Source organism: Saccostrea echinata, unplaced genomic scaffold (genome assembly GCF_033153115.1).
Source record: "Saccostrea echinata isolate AGI-Se365-2 ecotype Australia unplaced genomic scaffold, CSIRO_AGI_Sech_v1 ptg000002l, whole genome shotgun sequence".
In the NCBI taxonomy this organism is placed as follows: Eukaryota; Metazoa; Mollusca; class Bivalvia; order Ostreida; family Ostreidae; genus Saccostrea; species Saccostrea echinata.
Window position 1 is genome coordinate 1,976,930 of NW_026889751.1, and position 18,140 is coordinate 1,995,069.

Consider the following 18,140-nt stretch of genomic DNA (forward strand, 5'->3'; position numbering starts at 1 on the left):
ACATTGGTAGTCCGACTTCACCAGAGAATAACTCACAACAAAGAAAGACAATTAGAAGACATAACGATTGTATTATCACCCACAGGGGGGCGTTGTGATTTCCTGATAAAATATACGAGTTTGTAATGGAGCAAAGTATTACTTTAATTAAACGTAAGTAAAGTGGTATGCCTTTGTGATTCATGGGGTCTGTAACTCCTAGCAGGATACATGCAGTTCCTTCTACAACAGTGGTGAAGAAAGAAATTGTTAGGTTCTATTCATTCTTATATTTTCTTTCCATTGACAGATTGGTTCCGAATGATTTTGTCAGGTTCTTTTTTCCACGTGTCGAAGTGCTCTGTAGATCTTGGAAGCCAAGTTTTGTCTATTTTTTCTCCCCATCCGTTACCTGTTCTTTGTATCTTAAGGAATGCCGATACTCGTGAGATTGTTTCGCAATGTGTTGGTAAATTCTTATCACACAGACATGTCGAAGTAAAAGATAAGTCTAACTCTTAATCCGTGGCCTACTTTTGTTAAAACCAAAGGTCAGTCTTTGATTTAGTTAACTGACTTCAACACATGCATGTCGAATGCCGCACTTTTCCTTGTTTAATATGATTAAAGCCATTCTCTATACATTTATTGACTTGCCATCAGTGAGCAAACTTTCAAGGCCTTTGCATAATGCACGTTAATTTGAAAATTAAGGAAGTGCCGAACGAAAGTACAAAGTGTGGTACACCCTACACGTATTTAGTCATAAAGGCTTGCTTATCGGAGTACCACACAATCCATTAAAAAAGTGTGTTTAGGCAATCAGCATTATAAATTCTTTTCTAGATTCAGAGTCCAGCAGAAAAACCCCGTATAGCATCAATATATAGTTATGTATAGTCTAAAAATGAGGCAAAGGGATTTTAGATCAAACTTTGTCCACATGTGTTATTAAAGGCATATATAGTAGTTGTGTCTACTATTTTCATTTTCAAATTTGATCGGTATTTAAGGATGATACAAACTTTTTTTTTAAAAAAAATCATGACAATAACAATTAAATCTATGTTTAATTAAGTAAAATGAATAAGTTAAGAGTAATAATACTGTTAAGCCGCAGAAATTCATTTTCATTCAAAGTTTTTCAATATTGTAGTGATAAAAATGCATAGATTTATAAGGGTGATGACAAAAAGGAAGAAATTTGAACATCAGAGAAAGTCTACAATTTCTTCATAATTCAGAAATTTGATATTTGTATCACTTACAACCAAAATAAGTCCCAAAAAATAAACCAATCCATTCATCCAATTTTTTGCTTGCAGCATGTGTCCTTAACATGGGTAATTCTTGATTAGAATTTGTTCTTTGATATATAATTGAGTGCTTTCCCAAATGACAAAGAAGCCAGGAATGTCTCGCATTCGTGCAGTGTTCCATTTGTAACTGTTTGCTGTTCTTCAATCAGGTTTGCGTCGATTTCCTAATTGTTCGTTTACTTAAGAGTCATAGAAGCTTTTTCGTTGTTTATATTCTGACTAATTCTGAAATGAACGAAGAAACCACTGGGTACAATGTATATTCTAAAACTGAAATGAACAAAGGAACCGCTAGGTACAGTCTACATTTTGACTAATACTGAACACAGAAACTTCTGGGTACAGTTTTATTCTGACTGATAGTGAAATGAACAACGAAACCGCTAGGAAACAGTCTACATTTTGACTAATACTAAACACAGAAATCACTAGATACAGTTTACATTTGACTAATACTAAACACAGAAACCACTGGGTACAGATTATATTTTGACTAATACTGGAGTAAAGAAAGAAACCACTGGGTACAGTTTACATTCTGACTAATACTGAAATGAAGAAAGAAGCCACTGGGTACAGTTTATATTCTGACTAATACTGGAATGAAGAAAGAAACCACTGGGTACAGTTTATATTCTGACTAATACTGAAATGAAGAAAGAAACCACTGGGTACAGTTTACATTTTGACTAATACTAAACACAGAAACCACTGGGTATACTTTATATTTTGACTAATACTGAATAGAGAAGCCACTGGGTACAGTTTATATTCTGACTTATACTGAAATGAACAAAGAAACCGCTAGGTACAGTTTATATTCTGACAAATACTGAAATGAACAAAGAAACCACTGGGTACAATTTACATTTTGACTAATACTAAACACAGAAACCACTAGCTATACTTTATATTCTGACTTTAACTGAAATGAACGAAGAAACCACTGGGTACAATGTATATTCTAAAACTGAAATGAACAAAGAAACCGCTAGGTACAGTCTACATTTTGATTCATACTGAACACAGAAACTTCTGGGTACAGATTTATTCTGACTGATAGTGAAATGAACAACGAAACCGCTAGGAAACAGTCTACATTTTGACTTATACTAAACACAGAAATCACTAGATACAGTTTACATTTTGACTAATACTAAACACAGAAATCACTGGGTACAGATTATATCTTGACTAATACTGAAATGAAGAAAGAAACCACTGGGTACAGTTTATATTCTGACTAATACTGAAATGAAGAAAGAAACCACTGGGTACAGTTTATATTCTGACTAATACTGAAATGAAGAATGAAACCACTGGGTACAGTTTACATTTTGACTACATGTAATACTAAACACAGAAACCACTGGGTATACTTTATATTTTGACTAATACTGAATAGAGAAGCCACTGAGTACCGTTTATATTCTGACTTATACTGAAATGAAGAAAGAAACCACTGGGTACAGTTTATATTCTGACTAATACTGAAATAAAGAAAGAAACCACTTAGTACAGTTTATATTTTGACTAATACTGAAATGAAGAAAGAAACCACTGGGTACAGTTTATATTCTGACTTATACTGAAATGAAGAAAGAAACCACTTGGTACAGTTTACATTTTGACTAATACTAAACACAGAAACCACTGGGTATACTTTATATTTTGACTTATACTGAATAGAGAAGCCACTGGGTACCGTTTATATTCTGACTCATACATGTACTGAAATGAACAAAGAAACCACTGGGTACAGTTTATATTCTGACAAATACTGAAATGAACAAAGAAACCACTGGGTACAATTTACATTTTGACTAATACTAAACACAGAAACCACTAGGTATACTTTATATTCTGACTAATACTGAACACAGAAACCACTGGGTACAGTTTATATTCTGACTATACTGAAATGAACAAAGAAACCACTGGGTACAGTTTACATGTTGACTAATACTGAACACAGAAACCACTGGGCATAGCATATATTCTGACTAATACTGAACAAAGAAATCATTTGGTACAGTTTATATTCTGACTAGTACTGAAATTTATAAAGAAAGTGCTGATGGGAAAAGTTTATATTCAACTTATACTGAAATGAACATAGAAACCTCTCGGTAGTTTCCGAATTATAAGGAGAGAAAATGTATAAAATCACCAACACTCCTATCTGCAAAGAAAATGGCAATATTTTATTTACACGCGCGGTTCTAAAAATAATGAGCAAATTAAAATAATCCCTTCCATGACTGTAACAGAGAACCATTCATTCTTTGTTTAACAACGTAATACAATGAGCAGTGAATTGTATTGCATCTCCTTAATTTGCCCTGCAGTGAATTACATCATCTTGAATAGAATTGTGTCAAGTTTTCTTTCATTTTCGTTACTTAGAGAGGATAAGAATTAAACATGTAAACACTCTTCGTTTGAAGGAGTAGCTGATTGTTGACTTCAGTGTGATAATAGTTATTTTTTTGTACTAACCATTTCATTATGTTCTTCTGTCAGTCTTCTCTTGCATTAACTATGCTATTGCTGAATATTTACTGTTAAGCATCCTTACTCTGTTTGTGGCTTTCTACTCGACTTTTGCGGTCTACTTATACTAAACCTTTGCTTTTACCTTGTGTGGCGAACTTATGTCGCTTTTGCGGCACCTGATCCATGCGGCGTACCTAATTCACATTTGCCTTTTCACTTGCATTTGTTCTGTTTCAATAAATGACAACGTGCATAGTTCTTTTAAATGTTTCTGATCATATTCATGTATTTGAGAAAACCTGATATGTGTTAACTTTGACGCTTTGTAACAAGTTACCATGCTGAAAATTAAGATGTTTTTCTCTGTAGCTAAGAGTTCAGCGTGAACTACACTGTATGAGGGGAAAAGGAGCACAATTACGAAACATCCTGACCAAGAAAAAACAGTTGGATCCTGTTGCAAAGTGGCACGTATATTTTGCGTTATATTTGTTTTATAACTTTATAGCACGAAGAATTTATAAAAACAAAAATGATAAATACATGTGTTAGTGATAATTGTTTTTTTATTCTCACTTTTTTCAAATGAAGTTTATTAAATCACAAAAATTTGCATTTTTTTTTATCTTCAAGGCCGATAAATTAGAATACAGATGACAATATATAAAACATAGGCCTGCGATATTTTTTTTTTGGTTGATGTTTTGACGTTTTGTTGCGGCTGTGTGCATTATTGAAACCTTTCTACAGAAACTGTTCACATAATAAGAAAGCACACTAAGAAAAAAGGTACTGAAATGGGCATCACGGCGGAAAAGAATGCTAGATTTGCCTTGAAAGTTTCAGAGATGGATTACAATCATCGAGAAAGGACTGTTGTGAAGCTTTTAAATGAACACAGTCAATATTATTTGTTTTGAAGGAAATTAAGTTTGTGATATTCTATTTTTTTCTTTCTATACGTGATTTTTTTATGTTGGACGCGAAAAGATTCACATACAATGTGCCTCATACCTAATGAAAGAAAAAGAAAAGGTAAAATGCTATTATAAAGGGGAAAGTTCTTTTTTTTTATATTCTAGTATTCTTGAAAAAATTTGATAAATGCCACATAGCACCGACTGTCCTAGGAAAATCAGGCCTTTGAGTCATAACTAGTCATCAATACATTTATCAATCTATTTCTTCCTAGGATCGGCGAAACCGTAAAATAATACTAATTTTCTCAACAAATATATGCTAACAATGGTATTTGACGTCAATATAGCGGAATTAATATAAATCCATTGCAGCCGTTTCCTGAAAGTATTTATTATTCTAATTCAATACATTATTTAAGAAATATTTATAATGTTTGGATGGTCCACCTTCTTTACACCTTCTTTGCAAACTCAATATCAAACACCCCCATAAATTTGTATTTACATACAACTCCTTCAGGAATCTGTATGCACGAGGAAGTCGGAAATTTGTTAATTAATTTACAACTTTGCGTAAACGTTCCTAATTTTTTTAACAAGTGCTTTTGATTAATTATAATCTAATGTCATGTACGAGGAAAGATGCGAACATAGCGTCATCCATGAACATGTATGAGGACCAGAGGTTATAACAAAAAAGCAGAATTAATAGGGAAAAATGATGGGGTAAATACAATACCAAGTAAGTTAATTGACCCTTTGGGGATAATTCTTCAAACCAATTAAGAGGAATTCTTACCGGTATGCAAATGATGGGAGTTCATCTGTATTTGCTGTAGTCGTAACAAATGATTGAGGATTTTGAGAGAGAGAGAGAGAGAGAGAGATTCAAAATGCTTGGATGAAAAAGATTGTTGTTAGATATTATGCAATCCAGTTTCAGAATATTGTATTAGCAGATATTGTGGCTTATAACACATATATGTTAGATGACAAGTATCGTATCAAATTCTTGTTTTCTTTGCCACAAGTACATTAATCACTCATAGCGCAGACATTAAATGGTGTCTGGACATACGATTCTTAATCTCGACTTGTTCGCGTATGTCTGTGAGTTAACTCCAATTTCAATCTGATACTTTAACACGTATTGTATAATACATAAATGTGACAAATTATTAAAACTGTCATCTGTCAATGCTTCATTTTGTTTGGCTTTCTTTTACATTTGCAATCACGGGCACTGGAAGTTAATGTAAATATATAGTATGTGCATGCATAAAATCTTTTTTTATACATGCACATACTATATATTTACATTAACTTCCAGTGCCCGTGTTCGCAATAAGTTTCACAATTTATTTTCTAACAAAAAAATATCTTTAAGAGAGATACATAAACCAAACAGAAAACAGTTACTTGTTCGGTGGGTGACCTTGTCAAGGTCTGAAGCACAATTTTAGGCCTTAGGAACCGGGGGGGGGGGGGGGCATGAGGGAGGGGGTGCCCATAATAATTTTGCCAGTATATAGCACTTGTTTCTGTAATATTTTTTTTAACCCAAAGTATAATAATAAGTAATAACACAAGGTATCTAACTCCGAATTACATGGAGTACCCCCTCCCTAGAATCGCAGCCATTTTCACTTTCAGAGAAAATGCACTGGCAAACTGTTTGTTACCACTGGCTTCTATGATAATTTATCTACACAACCATATATAACATGCTTGTCTTAATTTTCTTTGATCTCCGTAAACAGCGTCAAAGCTCTGCTCGCCAACTGGAAAATTCGATTCACGCCATGAAGTATGTACAAATCTCGATTAAAAAATCAATTCCAATGTATAAATATTGCAGTGAATAAATAAAATTTGTTTAAGTTTTATTTTACATAAAAACATTACGTCAAAATTCAAGAACATATTCCGCCAGAGATTAGTACATATTACTTCATGGTGTGAGACGCGTTTTCCAGTTGGCGAGCAGATTTTTGACGCTGTTTACGGAGATAAGAGAAAATAAAGACAAGCATGCCATGTATGGTTGTGTAAATAAATTATCGTTGAAGACAATGGTGATAAACAGTTTGCCAGTGCATTTTTTCTGAAAGTGAAAATGACTGTGATTCTGGGGAGGGGGTACTCCATGTAATTCGGAGCTAGATACATGTATCTTGTGTTATTACTTTATTATTATACTTGTTTCTGTAATAGTTAAAAAAAAATATTACAAAATCCTATCACCTATTCCCCAAATAGGTGATATCACCTATTCTTTTTGAATAGGTCATATCACCTATTCTTTTTGAATAGGTCATATCACTTATTCAAATCGGTTATATCACCTATTCAAATCAAATAGGCGATATTACCAATTCAGATAGGTGATATCATTTATTCGAATAGGTGATATCACCTATTCAAATAATTTATGAAATAACAACTGCTCTCAGGACTATAGGGTCAGTAAGTCTGGATTACTTTCACTTTCGTTTTATAACTTGCGGGGTATATGAGTGTTCTATACAGCTTCGCAGCTGGTTTTAAGCACCACAGTAGAATTATAGAGCTTGTTTGTCTATCAATAAATTTAGCAAAACTAATACTGCAAGTAAATTTATAAAATTTATATAATTTTTAGGAATCAATAACATAAGGTATTTAAAATGTCTCGAACTAAACGCAAGGAAAAACTGTACAGCCCGAATTAGCTTGGGGTCAATTGAAATATAGAAAGTCTCGAGAAAGGGAACATTTAATGTTGTAAGAAATGCAAAAAGGTGATATCACCTATTCGAATTGGTGATATCACTCATTCAATTTGAATAGGTGATATCGCATAGGTGATATTCTTTAATGGCAATAAATACCAAAACGGCGCCTCATAGTTAATATGAAATAAAAATACTCCACCAAAGGAATTCACAAAATTTTGATTATTGTCCAATTAATTGCACCTTGAATTTGTCTATGGACAACGCATGTGTTATTAAGATAATATTTACATTCCATATGTATCTTGCCTAGAAAGTGTGTGGAAAACTACGGCATTCAAAACACCATAACACGGACGGAGAGGTCAAAAGGTTAAAGCATGGGTTTTATTTTGACGTCACAGGCATTGAACGCTGTGCAAGTCCAACGTCATAAGCGAAAATCAAATTCACGCTCATATTGAACAGAAGCTGTTGCAATGGCTCTTCCATTAATCGTAACTTACCCAAAGGATTTTGAGGTACAAATCACATTTCCAGACTAGGCAGTGAGTTAATAAATGTAAATATAAGCATTGAATCGGTTTTTTTTTTTGTTGAAAGATGTAGTCTCATAACTGCAACGATGTGTGCAAACAAATTTTCACAACGCGCTAACGCACATTTTGCTCAATTTGTTAGCAATTATGAGACTACATCTTTCAAAATATAATGATTCAATGCTTAATTGTAAAAAGTAATTTGAACTTCGTACAAATCTCTTGGTGAAAATATGCATAAACTCTCTCTTTATTAAAATATAAAATAAAATGAATCTTATCACAGATATTTTGACAAAATTTTGTTCTTTTCGTCAAGGGCAGATAACTCTTCAAAAACGTTTAAGGTGCAAAATGGCCGGCTTCTTATATGTTTTCAGTCATGTGAATTTGTTCATTTCACTTTCATCGTTATCTAGCGTTATCAAAATTTCCAAATATTTTCCTTAAGATTCTTTGCAAATTAGAAGACTGTTCATTTTCTCATTAACCATAGATGAGCATATCTCTATTGTTACGTCATAATACCGTACTTGACGTCAGAACTATAGTGCAAACTGTTTTGCTTTAAAAAATGACAGTTGAATTGTGGCAACTCATCAGAAAAATAATGTACATTATCTTTAGAATCCTTAATAGTTTCTCATATTATAAACAACATACACGCTTCATGAAATATGCCGAGGTGAAGCGTCGTAGTTCATGTCCTCATGAATCTTCAAAAATTAAATTCATTTCTTGAATATGTAGGAGTTGTATTTCACACTCTAAAATATTTTCACTTTTACCCAGGTTCGTTCCGAAATATTATTGTTCTGGACCAAGATTAACTCTCCCTAAATAAAACAACTTGTAAAGTTTCAACAATTTATTATAAAAAAAAAAAACATGCAATAATGAAAAAAACATGTAATACCTGATTCAGGTGGAAAAGGTGTCAACCCTAGACCTAGTCAATGAGTAGATACACTACTGATAATATAAAGGTTTATCATTATTTAAATAGCCAAAAGAATAAAAGAAATGAAAGTGACCAATAGATACTTTTCATGCTTGACTGATAATAGAACACCGATAGCCAAAATATATCTCTCGATAGAGCTGTATTAATCTGAATACCTTTAATATTATGGAAAGCCAAAAGTGAAATCTACTACAAATATATCTTTAACTAGTTTAAAATGATTCAAAATTGTTAAATATCCCTTCATTATACATTTAATACCTTAAACAAGATCACAGGATCAAGTATAAAACATCTTAAAAGCTGGGTATTGCTGTTTAAGCTTCTAAAAAGTTTATAAACAGGTGTTTTTAAAATTGGTTTCGATGAAACAAAAATAGTGATGACGTCACAATATTCAATATAAACTGTATTTTTCTGAAAAACAGATACTTCACTGCACATGATGATGTTATTTGTAACAGTGACGTCATAATGAGTACGACGTAACAATGCCTTATAATATGATTGATTGATTGTATGTTGTTTATAATAGGCCTATGAGAAACTATTAAGGATTCTAAAGCTAATTCATTTACTGATATAAAAAAAAAATAATAAAACAAATATAGACTTTTGATATCGACCTCGCACTTCGTGTCTATATATTTAGGGAATAACCTCATCAAAAGGCTATATTTGACGCCTGTGTGTTATATTTGATTTGCTTTGTTTCGAGCTTGAATGCTTTGATAGAGAAACAGTTTCTCTTAGCAAAAGTGTAGACCAAATAATGTAGAAAATAAAGTTTTTCATGAAAAAAATTTAGTCCGTAATTTTCTCTCTCTCTCTCTCTCTCTCTCTCTCTCTCTTCCTCATATTCATAACATGAGAATGTTTGAATTACGAGATTTTTATTGCCTTCTCTAACAAATACTGATAAAATCATTACAGAGAAAACATGGGGAACACTTGCGCCAGGTGGTAATGAACTTCATTAAACAATTGTTCCACGTGGTGAACACAATGAATCGGTTTAAGTAAATCCGTCAAATTCATACATAAAAACAATTGCAATTTTCCAGACAGCTTTTCGGGAGCACAGCGCCATGCTTACCTAAAATCTAATTAATTTACCAACTTGTTGATTTTTCCTTTCGCTTCACTGTCCATGACGTCTTTTAATATTTTATGACGTATTTAATCTATTGCACAAGCACTCTTATAATAACAATTTGAACTTGTTACAATAATTTATGAAGGCTAACAAATTATGATACGTGTATATCATATGTTAAGAGAAAATAAAAAAAAATTAATCGTTTGGTTTGATTTAAAAAATATTAATTGATTTGATTTTATTATAATCAAGACCGTTTTAGTTACTTTGAACACAGTACTAGTATATAGGTGTAGTGTAACATGCGCATGTAAACGACGGAGTTAATTCTTATAATTCACCAATTTGGAATTATATCGATCAACAGATATTTTAAAAGTTAAAATGATAAATTTGTTGTACTGTTCTCATTCTTGACTCTTAGCAACTAGACCCACAAGTGGCAGACTATCAGAAAAATTTTAATGCATTTCTTAGCGCTGTTTACATTGTAGATAGTAAATGAACTGTCACTGTGTACAAATTTTCCTGCATTGAGATCTGCCTACTGTGTGGCCTTGTATGAGATCTGATATACCACAAAACAATCCTGCAATATCTGCTTATCTTGAAATGAAAGTAGAGATGTTTATTGATTGTGTTGAAGCCCATCACATATTTCATTATACGAAGAATTGTTGTTTGTTTTTTCATGAGATTTATTTAATTAAATAAGATGGCTATAGTTTTTTTTCAATGTGAAAGTTGAAATATCTGTACAAAAATATTTATTTCTCATAAAGATTGCAAAACCAATTTGCACTTTGTAATAACTATTTACAAAGGTGGGTTCTACCAGAAACTTCAGTATCTTCTAAACAAACAGGTTAATTTCAATTCTTTTTTTATTTATGTGTACCCGATGGCAAATTCTTTTACGCAGATGCAAATTTTCGCCTTATCAGGAAACGGAAGTGTAGCGACTAAGCCCCGGAATCGACTATCTGTGATTCCTATCTGTGGTTTGGCGAGTCTGGCTCAGGAAGTCATGACGGTAATCGATGACATTGTGCAAGTCGAGCAATTTCTTTTGAAATTCATCAGCAATAATAATAATAATGAAACAAAATTCAAAATTAATGTTTTAAGAATGATTCGTCATTAATTGATAAAGGATTTGTTCAAAATCACCATGCATAAACTTGGCTTACATCGAGTTATGTGGAATAAAAAGCAAATTAACTGATTATTACATTATAAATACATGTACAATGCTGGTGACGTGAAGAAAATTTTATTTTAATTTAGTGGTGTGTATGCAATTTAAAAATTAACACAGTGGCAGTAAGCCTCACAAGAAGATTATTTGTTGAAATCTTGGGTCTGAATTATTTGACTTTTTTCTCGGGATCTCCCAGAATCTGACAGACACAAGCCTGTGTGCATTTTATAGAAATAATGTTATCAACATCTGACGAATAAAATCACGTAATGTCAACAATATACGATATCGAACGTGCTATCCCACATTTGCTGCAAGATGTTTAGCTTCAATGAATGCATAACATTCTTGAGTTTTATAATTACTCTCTTGAAAATTTAGGTGAGCTAATTTTAGAGAATAAAATATTTGTCTGGTCTATTCAAGATATAGTAGGCGATAAAGCAGCTCGTAATTCACAGATATTTTCAACAATAGTGTTTCGGCGGAAGATTTTGGTGATATAAGACAACATTTGCCCAAGATCAAGCTAGCGAAATCTTTAAAAAAAATACTATAGGTGAATAATGATCACCGTCATGTTGCTTGGCGAAGATCCTGTAACAGGATAGAGGTGGTGACGGAAGTAAGCGTTAAATACTGGCAAAAAAGAGGCTCACGTGCCGGATGACGCCTGCTTTGATAGTCTGGTCCATCCATTTGTAGTATTACTACTCTAGGATGCCTTCGCTGCAAAGTATACAGGTGCTTTAACAGATTGCCCTAGGGTTGTGGAAAGGTTTCCTTAAGCAAATTGTAAGAGAGACAACGTAATTGAAAGGGGCACTGTGTGTGGGCAATCACGGTCCATTATATTGTTGTAATGGGTGATTGGGGAAAAATATAGTAGTGATGTATAAAGAAATAGCAGGCACCGTTAACACATGCGATAGATGAATGTGTTTAAACAGTGACTGTCACTTCTCTGCTGATTCTAAGTATGTTTAATATATCATAAAAAAGTAAGAAATATTGTATTACTCTTATAATTAAATGTAATGTGGATGACATCATGATAAAGAGGGTTAAAACATGCCTTCATGATTTAGAGGTTTGTTGTCTCTGGTTTCAGATTGGCTAATTACATACGACATTTTTCTATTGTTATAGCTTTGAAATATATGTATATAAAATGTAGCGACGGTAGGGTGGCGTGCAGTGCCGCCACTCGGACGGGGAATTCTAAAGATTGAGAATTTATAATAGTAATAGTTGATAACTATGTGCATTCCCAACAAAGGGAACGAGATAAAATGTTTATTAATTGTATGCTATCATTTGAAGGTCGGGGGAATCTTTCATTCGAGTTTAAATAATTGCAATTGTAAGCAGTTTCTCAACAATTGAAATCTTGACACACTTTAGAGATTTCTGGATTTTCAGGGATTTCATATTGAGGAAATTGTCAAATATCTACTTTGATACACTAAGCCAAATACTGCAAACATATACCGATATTCTCTTCTCTTTGAAATTATATATATATATATATATATATATATATATAGAGAGAGAGAGAGAGAGAGAGAGAGAGAGAGAGAGAGAGCTCTTAAAAAGAACGTGTAAAACCACTGGAAATTAGCATGGAACATTAACTAAAGATCACGTTGTTCTATATAACATAGGAATCGTGACGGACTTATACTTCTGACCCACTACATTGAATTATGAATGATCGATAACATATTCAACTAGGTTACCCAATTTCCTGAACTATTACTATGATATTATCCCAAATTTTGGTTTTGGTAAAAAATTCATTGACAAATTACCAGAGAGCAAAATATTTATAAATCTATCTAGCTTTGATCGCTTTACTAGCTTTATTCATTAGTGTAGCTATTGTAGAGCTGCTGATCTTTTATATTTGTCGACGGATTTTTCCGTTGTTTCCCGATCATGACAAGGAGCACACTCCTCAATGGCACCTAAACCCACCTCTGATGTTTTAGAGGTCCGTGTTGCTCTGCTCCTGGTTTGTATGAACTTGAATACTGTTCTTTATCTCCAAATACTAGTATTTCACTTTAAAACTAAACAGTAAAAAAAAATGCAAATTCATTTTCGGTGAACCTTGTATTAAAATTATAAGAAGATCGAATCCTCAGGACCAGCATAAACAACCAATCGTTAGAACTGAATTTACGTTATCTTTATATACGGTTCTAATTGCTCGAACCGAAGACTGCTGAAAATAAGGAAACGGAAAATAGTTTTCCTGACGGAAAGTCAGAAGTACAATTTGCGAAAGTGTCCGAAGGCTAGAATTAAAATCAATTATGCAGACAACCTAATTCTGTTGGTTGGGTGTGATTTTCCTTATCTTCGGTGGCTTCTTCGTCTGGCACCGTGCTGGTATTGTGGTAATAGATAGTGTATGGAAATAACACCTTCTCGCCATACCTGTTTACAGACTGCTGGGAAGAGCATCACTTTTTCACGTCTTCTCAGGTATTGAGAGAAAAAAGTCGATTTCAACATTGCACTAATGGACCCTGATCCAATCATTGTTTGACTGACTTTCAGTTGCTTATCAATGCCAGTTAAAGGCCCCTTCAGGTGTGCACTTTCATTTGAAGGATGCACTCTTGTATTGTAATAATCATCACTATTCCCCTGGTATAGCCAGTAATTCTTCTGCAGAGATTCAAATTAATTTGAAAGAGAACATAAATGCATTCAGGCGATACTTACTTTTGATATAGGTGCAAAAAAGTTACATTTACTAAAACACTGCAGCGAAGAACGGTAGACGCGACAAGGTTACAATAACTCTCGGAATTCCTTGTCCCTGTGAGACCACTAGATCAGTAACTTTAGAGATGTTATCGGTCAAAAAGCCTCTGTTAATTTACCTATCTAGCAGCATTTAACTCTATGTATTTCTGCGAGTTGTGGTTAATAATTCTTGGTATTCAACGCTTTTTATCTCCAGGATCAAGAAAATTAAGATTGTGTACACATTGTAGTAATAACTTCATGTGTCGGGAAACTTTTTTTAAACATCCTTTTAATCAAACTGTTTAAAAATGATTAGATTAAAAACCATTCGGTCTTGAAGTCGCCGAGCATTTCTTATTTTAATTTTATCACTACTTTTGTACATTACATCTACGGAGGAAAAACAACACCTTTGATCACATATCACGTGGCTTAGTGAGTTTCGTATTTTTTTACGGACCTCGACGAAACACGTCCAGTATGTCTGGGGTACTCAGTTAAAGTGCCATTTACATAATTGAACGAATTAATTATCGCTAATTAATAAATTAGTAAATCGTATAATCATCTATTCTCTTGAAATAGCGTAACTCTAAATGACGACACAATTTAAGAGAGAGAAAACAGAAAAAGAGTAAAAAAAATTTAGAGCTCCTTCAAATTCATGAAATATTATGAAAATATTTGGTAATATATTCGGTAAAAAAAAACAAAAAAAAAACGATTGATTGTACATTGTTTTACACCGGGTCGGCAGTATTTCGGCCAAAATTTCGGCGGCATATAAATACAAAGAAATTCAGGTGCTTCAAAAGTGTGGGTGGGTGGGGGACCTCCCAAAAAATCTGACACGCCCCCCCCCAAAAAAAACCCACAAAAAAACAAACACAAAAAACAGAAGTCTCTATCGAGACTGTAGTTCTACTGGTTTGTACTGATGAAGTAGCACTTGAACTTGAAACTTTGCAACAGCAATGAATATATAATAATGATCCTTGGTTTAGTCTCCTTTTGTGGCAAGGTTAATTGCAATCAGACTAGAACTGTAGGTGGAGTATAGAGAATTATGTATCTTAGTGTAGTCTACCTGTCTGCCAAGTTATACAGAAATCAGACCAAAACTGTAGGAGGAGTAGCATTTTGAAAGTATTTCAAGGAAATTTCTATTTTTAGTAACCATGGCAACAACATTCATCGAAATCGAAATCCGATAAACAGAATTATGTATCTTTATGTAGTCTACATATCTGCCAAGTTATACTGAAATCAGATCAAAACTGTAGGAGGAGTAGCATTTTGAAAGTATTTTTAGTAACCATGGTAACAATATTCATCGAAATTCGATGAACAGAATTATGTAGGAGGAGGAGTAAATGTAGCGTTTTGAAAGTATTTCAAGGAAATTTCTATTTTTAGCAAACATGGCAACACCGTTCATCGAAATCGAAAAACCAGTAAATAGAATGATGTATCTTAGTGTAGTTTACTTGTGTGCCAAGTTATGTTGAAATTAGATCAAAACTGTAGGAAGCTAGAGTAGAGTTTTGAATGTTTTTCACAGAAATTTCTATTTTTAGTAACCATGGCAACAGATTTCATTGAAATCAAAAACTGATAAATAGAATTACGTATCTCCGTGTAGTCTACTTGTGTGCCAAGTTATATTGAAATCAAACCAAAAATGTAGAAGGAGTAGCATTTTGAAAGTATTTCCCAGAAATCTCTATTTTTAGTAACCACGGCAATACTGTTCATCGAAATCAAAAACCGATAGACGGAATTATTTATCTTAGTGTAGTCTAGTTGCGTGCTAAGTTATATTGAAATCGGATCCAAACTCTAGGAGGAGTAGCATATTGAAAATTGTTTAAAGACGGACTGACAGCTAGACAGACAGACTGACAGACGGACGGACATCTTAGTATTGCAGGCTGGTCTCTGACCAGTAGAGGTAAAAAAAAACAAAAATGTCCAAATTCAGGAATTTGCCATTGCTCAGCCTTAAAGGAACATAAGGTGGGGGAGAGTGAGGTGGGGGGAAGGGGGGGGGGGCAACCAGCATCTAAATGAAAGTTTACTATAGCAGTACACTATACTCAGAAAAAAGTGGGGGGAGGGGCGTTCTACGGCCCTGGGAATTTCAGATAAACATAATTAAGGTTATTTAAAAAAAAAAAGATAATGTGATGAACTGTAAAGTTAACACTTTTTAGAGAGAATAGTCTTGTTTGTCCAAATCAGGAGTAATATCTGATTTATGTTTATCCTGATGTTTGTTCTACCATTGGGGCTAAATGACTTCAGCCTGTGCATCAAAAACTTTTCTTTGTCCTTTTTTCTGAACATCGCTCCATAGTCACGAAGAACGTATGATCTGGAAGATGTGTGGAGGGCGTCTTGTTTATGTGGTCTGTGGTGTCCTTGAGATAGGATGGCAAGTTCTGCACATACGGACGGTGATGTGAATCAATGGATTCACAAATTCAGGGTGTCCAGTGGCACTAACTAGTGGGCGGGGCGACCTGGCATCCTTCTCTGGTAAAACTGACCTTTTCTGCAGTCAACACTGAATAGGGTTGAGTGTCTCACCGTTTAGGCCTCCGCTGGTTGCGTTTCATTGACGATATAAAGATGAAGTAGACTGAGTGCCGCGACAGCCTAGAAACATTCATTTCCTTTACCAACTCCTTCCATCAATGAATTAAAGTCACTGTATCCCCTGCTTTGTATCAGGAAGACAGCAATCTCATTCCAATTTATGAAAGAGAGGCTACAAAGCCCACACTGTACAAACCACTATGAATGATATGGCAGGACACTAGTCACACAACAGAGAAAACCTTTACGAAGAAAAACAATAACAGCAGGGTTCCACTGGTTACTACATACCACCTCGTCCTTAAAAACCTCAGCGGTATTCTTAAAAAGAATCTGTCAATTCTTTATTCCAACAAAAGAATGGCAGAGGTCTTAAAGGAACCTCCATTGGCTGCCTATGGGTGCCCGAGGAACTTGGATATGGTAGTTAGAACCAGATTAGATAAGAAAACCCTTTATGGGCTTTAATTAAAAAGATGTCATCTCTGAAAGCACAGTTCTGACACAGACAGATTCAACGGCCCCGTTACAGGCCGCAACTATTAAATTATTAGAGAATTTGTCCTGTTAAACAGACAGTTACATATATCTCATCAGCTGCAAGGTTTTTTCAAAAAAAAAAAATGTTGGAGAAACAGGAGATATCCGCCGAAGAATCAATAACCACCGTTCTGCCATTAAGATCAAGAATGTCAATGAAGCAGCTGGAGAACATTTCAACCTCGAAGGTTACAAATCGGAGGACATGACAGTAGTAGTTAATGAACATATCCAAGATGAATCGATGCTCAGAGAAAAAGGCAAAGAAAATATTTCTGGATGCACAGACTGAAGTCGTTCCGCCCAGATGTCAGGCCCGTAAAAAAGCAATTTCAGTTGGTGGGGGGGGGGGGGGGACACAGCACTTTTTTCAGTTGACAGTTGAGGAGGCACTACCAAAAATTTCCTGACAAGCAAAAAAAAAAAAAAAAGGGTCATCAGACGTTTTTATTGATGGTGCACAAGCATACAGTATTTATGTTTACTATAGTAATCTATATATCGGCAAAATTATTGGGGGGGGGGGCACGGCCCCCCGTGCACCCCCCCCGGTTCCTACGGCCATGAATGTTATTAACAAACTTAATGATATCACCAGGATGGACGCGAACCAGACTTTACAGTTAATCCACATTATAATTTAAAATATATATATATATATATATATATATATATATATATATATATATATATATATATATATATATATATATATATATATATATATATATATATATATTTAAGAAAAGGCTGTACGTATAGCCATGCTGAAAGTAGCGAAAAACTTTGTTGATATAAAATGATTCCTTAAGACTCCAAACATTAATCGTTAATTGGCCATCTGTTGCATACATGCATCGGTTCCTAACCTGAATATTGTGTTTATTGAGACGAAATTATAATATTTTTATTTTGTCCAATTATACAGTGCCTAACCAAATGTTCACTTGTCATAATTTTTGCTCATTAGTGCCAGGAAGAGAAGATTAAGATATCTGTTCTCATGACTCA